Source organism: Mustela lutreola, chromosome 16 (assembly GCF_030435805.1).
Source record: "Mustela lutreola isolate mMusLut2 chromosome 16, mMusLut2.pri, whole genome shotgun sequence".
NCBI lineage: Eukaryota > Metazoa > Chordata > Mammalia > Carnivora > Mustelidae > Mustela > Mustela lutreola.
Window position 1 is genome coordinate 32,166,507 of NC_081305.1, and position 6,364 is coordinate 32,172,870.

The window sequence follows — 6,364 nt, forward strand, 5'->3', positions numbered from 1 at the left end:
ATAGAGAGAAGTTTTTTAAAAGCCTATAATATGGGGTAGAAGGAACCTACAAGGTCATAAGCTCTACCTGTCTTCTCCCCACCCAGGCTTCTTCCCGTCCACGTGTCCCCTCCCCAGGGAGCTCCAGGTGGGAGCACCATACCAGCCTCACCCAATCCAGGAACCCCACTCTGGGGACTCATGCCCTAAGCCTGAGGGGGCTTGTACCCGTGAAGGCCTCCTGTAAGCTGGGATCAGATGACCCGTTGAGCCCCTGTGCCCGGGATCTGGGTCTCTTGCCTGACCCCAAGCCAGAACGGGAGGAGGGGCACTGCCACAGGCCACCTGTGCATGAAAACCCTGAGCCTCCCAGCACCTTCAGAGCCCAGCTGTGTGTCCCGGGCTTTCCTCATCACTGCTGGCCCCGCTCTTCTCAGGAGATACCCTTATCCCTTCTTACTGATGAAGACACAGACACCCCTGACAGGTGAAGTAACATGCCCAAGGGCCCACAGTTCACCATGGGTGGAATAGGAAATTAAACTCGGATCAGTGTGACACTGCCCCCCGTGCCTTTCCCACTGAGCCCGACTTTGGAGGGGAGAGGAGGTACTAAGGGTATGTTCCTGGTCCTCTCATCCTTAAGGGCCCTTCAAGATCATTTCACTTATCTCTGTTCCTAGGTGGAAACAGGCCTGGAGAAGGAACTCCCTCAAGGTCACACAGGAGACAGGGAGAGCTTCAGCCCCAGGCCTGGGATGTCCACCTCCAAGTGACATGGTCTGGCAGGCAGGACAGACAGAATAAGGGCTGGAATTCCAAGAGGCCATTGGGGGTCACCCAGCCAGACCCGGGGGTGCTCCCAGAGTCTGGAGACTTGGGCCAGGGCTGGCTGGCCTGGAGGCTCAGTTCAGGGTGGGCTCTGGAAGTTCCTTTGGCTGTAACTCCGCCCCCATGCAGCAAACCCAGTTGCAATCCCACCTGCTAGTGGGGGAGGGGTACTTGCTCAGAGGCTCTCCAGATGCTTCCTGTCCCTCCTGCAGCAACTCAGCCAAGCGCTGCCTTCCCAGCATCCTCCGGCTCAGCCACACGCCCCCTCCCCTTGGGGCCCTACAATGCCGCCACCTATTCCATCATCCACTTGCCGTTTTTCCTTCCAGCAGTCCCCCTTACGCTTATGGAAATTTCTTTGAAAAAGAAACTTCCGATTACCACTCTAAATGGAAAATCAGAATCACTTGCTATAATTAGAAAGGTAGCTCTAAAAATCAACACAATGAAACCTATTGCCCTTAGTACATCTCACAGGCCTTTGTCTGCCACGGGCCTTGAACGTGAGGCTGCCAGAGGTTCTTTGTTAAAAGAAACAGAGAGACAGGTGTTAGGGACCCGTCATCACCAAGCTGAGACTTGTCTTTGATTTACTCAGGACTGGAAAATACCACAAGAGGAAACAAGTTTCTGACCATGTGGACTGGATTGTTCACTGTGGTCTGTGCATTCTCCCCTCCTATCTGGATCTTGCTCCCTGCTGCTGGGCGTGGGGCCCTGGTTCCCCCAACCCCCAGCCCTGTATTCAGCCCTTCTGGCTTTCCAGCTCCTCAGTCATGGGCCTGGTTTTGACTTTGACTGATATCCTTGGCTGGCTTGCTTTCTGTCTGTCTGTCTTTCTTTTTTAAGATTTTATTTATTTATTTGACAGAGAGAGAGAGAACAAGCAGGGGGAGCAGCAGAGGGAGAGGGAGAAGCAGACTCCTCGCTGAGCAAGGAGCCCAATTCCGGACTCCATCTCAGGACCCTGAGATCATGACCTGAGCCTAAGTAAGTGACTGAGCCACCCAGGTGCCCTGACATCCTCGACTTTCAACACCTCACTTGGGAGGCAAAACCTACACTCCAGCTCCTGGCTTCATAACCGATTTCAGGTCAGAGCCCCCCACTCCAACTGGAAGGAAAATTCTAGTGAACTTATAGTATGTTCTCTGGTTGGTGTCACTGTATGCCTTGTATGAGCAAGAAAACCCTGCTCCCCCACAGAGGTATTATTGCACAGAGCCCTACCATCATGGTCTGCACCCAGAATAGTCTCTTGGCCCGTATCCATCTCTCCATGCATATTCTCATTTTCTCAGTAAATGGTGACTGACAACACTCCTATTATTTTGCTAGATTCTGCCAAGAACTGGGGACACAGTGGTGAATGGCACAGCCCCAGGGCTGACCCCATCGAGGTTAGAAAGGAGTCATTCACCGAGCAAACAGAAGCTGAGACAGAATCTCCCTCAGCAGCCAGGTAGTCAGGGAAGCCTTCTCAGAGGAGGAGGTGTTTAAGGGAGCCACAGGGAAGGCTAAGGGGGCGGCCACTGCAGCACGGAGAGGGGAGAATTTTAGGTAGAGGGAAAACAGAAGCACCCCCAAGGCAGGAGACTCCTCTATCCCTGGGGACCCTTAGTGGAGGTCTGAGCCCAGAGAGGGGGCAGGCCCAGGATGCCTCTTCCCTGATGTGCGCAGGCAATACCCACTGCAAGGAAGGGTTCCAAGTGTTGCCAGATATGCCTGGCAAGCTACATTGTGCCATCATCCATCTCCAGTGACTGACTCGTTGCAAAGTGAGCAAGCTGGGAGCTTGTGTTTAGGGAGCACAGACCCTTTTGGTTACAAGCAACAGAAACCCAGGGGAGGAATTTATTATGGGAAAAGTCTAGGAATAGACGAGCTTCAAGCCAAGTTGGATCCGAAGAATCAAACCCTGTCATCTGGTCTCTAACTTTCACTTTTTGGCTTTCTCTGTTCTGCTTCCCTGCTTTGCCTCTTTCTCTCAACAAGCTCTCCTCCTGGTGACAAGATGGCTCTAGCAACACCAGGCTCCTAGGCTCCCTCCTGGGCAACCCCAGTCGCTCCCCCTCAAGGGAATTGTGAAGCCCCTGGTCTGCAGGATATATACCGAACGCCCCCATGTCCTTTCCTGAGGGGCCAGGCCGGGCAGATCCTGCCCCCAAAGTGCGGCCACCACTGTTAACTTGACCAGCCTTCAACAGAAAGAAGTCTCAACATAACGTTTTGTAAGCCGCTTTTCAAATTTTAAAATAGACTTTGTGGTTGTTGTTTTTTTTTAGATCAGTTTTCAGTTCACAGAGAAAATTGAGTGGAGGGTATAGAGCTTTCCCTCATAGCTCCTGTCCCCACACAAGCATAGCCTCCCCCATGATCACATCCTTCACCAGCATGAAACATTTGTCACAACTGATGAACCTGCATGGACACGCCATTAGCGCCCAGTGTCCATAGTTTACATGAGGGCTCACTCTTGGTGTTTCTCTTACCCCCACTGACATGTATCCACCATGATAGTATCATACCGTGGACAATAAAATTAAAGTATGATTTGAGTTTGATTAAATTGTATCTATCATGAGCACTTTCCTATAATATATAACAATTTCCATATTATCTTTATTTTAATCATATTATAATGTAATTTTCCTGATTACAGGCAACACTGCAGCAAATGCCTAGAGATCCAGTGTAGATTTTTGCTCACTGTTGTTGTACTGAAGGTTATTGAAAGCTTCTTTCTCCCCCTTTGCGTCTGGGCATTTCTGGAAGGAGGCGGGACGGAGGCCGGATCTCACCCCGCAATTTAAGAAGCGGCCGGCAGATGGCGCCGCCACACAGGCGGCTCCTAGAGCTTCCGCGCAATGCTGGAGAAGGGGGGGGGGGGGGCGCAGGGAAATTGAGCTTTTCTCCAAAAAGGGGAAAAAAAAAAAAAAAGACTTTGAAAAACCGTTCGAAGGGGTTTGAAATAATACGAAGAAGAAAGTTTTGCTGGGAAGGCGCTGACGTTTCGCTGCGTCCTTTTCTGCCACCCGTCTCCCTCGCTTCCCCACCAGTGTTGGTTGGGGGTCCCCAGGCGACCCTCACTTGGGGTTCAGGACCTCACTTCCTTTTTCTGCTCCGGGGTGCTCTTCCCGCAGCACACAGACCCCAAGGGGCGGAAGGAGGCCCCCTTGTGGTCGCTCCCCGCACCTCCAGGGGCTCTCAGAAGGAAGTGAATGAAACCGCAACTGCTAACAAAATAAGGTCCCTAAAAATATAGGGTGGCCTGCCCTTGCGGTGGGACATTTAACCTGCTGGTTCCTGGGGGCGGGGCTGGAGTAAGCTTCCGTCTGTACAGCCGCAGGGCCCTTTCTCAGGTATGGGGGAAGGGCGTAGGCACCCTCAGAAGCCCTACCACAAGGCTTCCCAAGAGGGGGGGGTTAGGGTGCAACCTCCGACCTTCTTCAGCCCGGGCTGGTGCTGAGGGGTTCTCATGCATCTGCCTACTGAATCGGGGGAGAATAACCACACACTTTGACTTCTTTTCACCATGAATTAACCTACCCAGGGCCACCTCTAGAGGCTGTTGGTAACCAGTGGCTTGGATGGATAGGGGAATGGAAGGAGGGAAGTGAGAGAGAGAGTGGGAGGAGAAAGAAAAAAATCCACCTTGTTTGTTTGAGTGGCAGTGGGTACAAGCACTAGGAAAACCATCTGCTGAAGCTGAGCATAAACTCTTACAGGAGGACCCATCCCATGCCCTCTTAGGAGCATGTCCTACAGATAGAGAGGCACGCATGTTCACCAGAAGACACGAACCGGAATTTCTGAGCAGGACAACTCCCCAGGGTATCCCCCAGCTAGAAACAACCCAAATGTCCATCAACAGTGAGACCGTTCGGTAGATAGGGGGTATTGACATTCATATTTGTAAGTTGGAATATTATATAGCCATGAAAACAAACTGCCACAATACACCATCTACACATCTACAGTCGAAGCTCACAAGCAAGGCCAAGTGTGAGCAGTCAGACACGAGAGAATAAAGCCTCTGGGATTCCACTGAATGAAGTTCAAGAAGAGGAGACAGGAAATGATGGTTGTTTAAGGATGCTTCCTTAGATTGCAAAACCCCTAAAGGAAAGAAAAAAGCAGAAGGGGTTAATATGAAAGTTGAGATAGCGGTTATTACTTCCAGAGAAGGGGCGATATGGGGGGAACACTGCAGATCTCAGCCTGTTCTTAGTCTTGTGCAGTGGTTACAAGGATATTTGTTTTGTAATAATGGTTCAGCTGTGCACTTGTATTTAGGGGCTGTCTGTTTGCATTATATCTCACGATAAAAATATTTCAGTAAAGGAAGGATGGATGCAGCACGTATGAATTCAGTGTTTCTTGTGCTAACTGTGACACTGTCTATAGATAGCTGTAGGGTCTGGGGCGCTTGTTGGAAGAGGGTCCTGAAAGGAGATGCCTGGGCTAGGAAGTGATCAAGGCCAGTCTTCCCACTACCCCCGCCTTTGCTGGATTCTCATCCAGGCTCCAAGCAGCCTCAACGTCACCATCGCCACTGAGGCTCCTGATGCCTGGTACGCAGAGAGCACCCCTGCCAGGCACCTGGTTTAGCCCCTTCCACTCTTACCCCACTCAACCCTTACAATAGCCCTATGGAGTAGGCGCTCTTACCACACCCCTGCTTTACAGGCAAGAAGGCTGAGGTGAAGAGGTCAGCTGGCCAGCCCAGGGTCAACTGGCTTGTAAGAGGGAGCTGAGATCTGATGTCAGACGGAGCCCACACTTTTCTCTCCTGTGCCATCCTCCTGCCCATCCCCACCCGCTCCCCTAGGAGTGCTTCCCCAACTGCAGGACGCAGTGCCTCTGGGCTCTCAGGAAGACCACCCGCCTCCCTCTGCTTGCCTTCTCCCGATCCTTAAGGCCGCCCAGTTCCCCAGCAGGAAGATTGTGTTCAGCAGCAATCCTGTCCCAGAAGAACATAGCTCCTGTGGATAAATAAGATGCCAGCTTACAGGAAACAGCAGAGAGGACGCTTTGCAATACCTTCTAAACAGGATGGAGTGTACAGGAACAGAGTTTGTCATTCTGACAGAGAATCTGGGAGTATTTGGGTTGGAGGGGACTCCTGAGCTAATCCGGTTCAGGTTTCAAAGTCTTTTTTTGTTTTTTTGTTTTTTTTTTTTCTTTTAAATCCACAGAGGCTTTTTCAAATGAAATTTGATACAGAAACCCAATACATGAGAAAGACCAAAGCCAAGCTCTTCAGGCTGGGAGGCCAGGGGGCTGTACCTCAGACCCTGGGGTACCCGTGGGGCTCGAAGGAGCACTGTTTGAGAACCACTCTGGTAAACCAGTCAGGTCACTTTGCTGACTGGAAAGAATCTCAAGGTCACAAAGCAGTAGCCTAAAAGAGCCAAGACTTGAACTGATTTCCTGCCTCGCATCCCTGGACTTGCTCTTCTGTTCCAAGAATTCAAGAATTAAAAAAAAAAAAAAAAAAGCATTCATTCCAAAAAGAAAGGCATAAATCTTGATGTTTTTTAACATCCTTTTT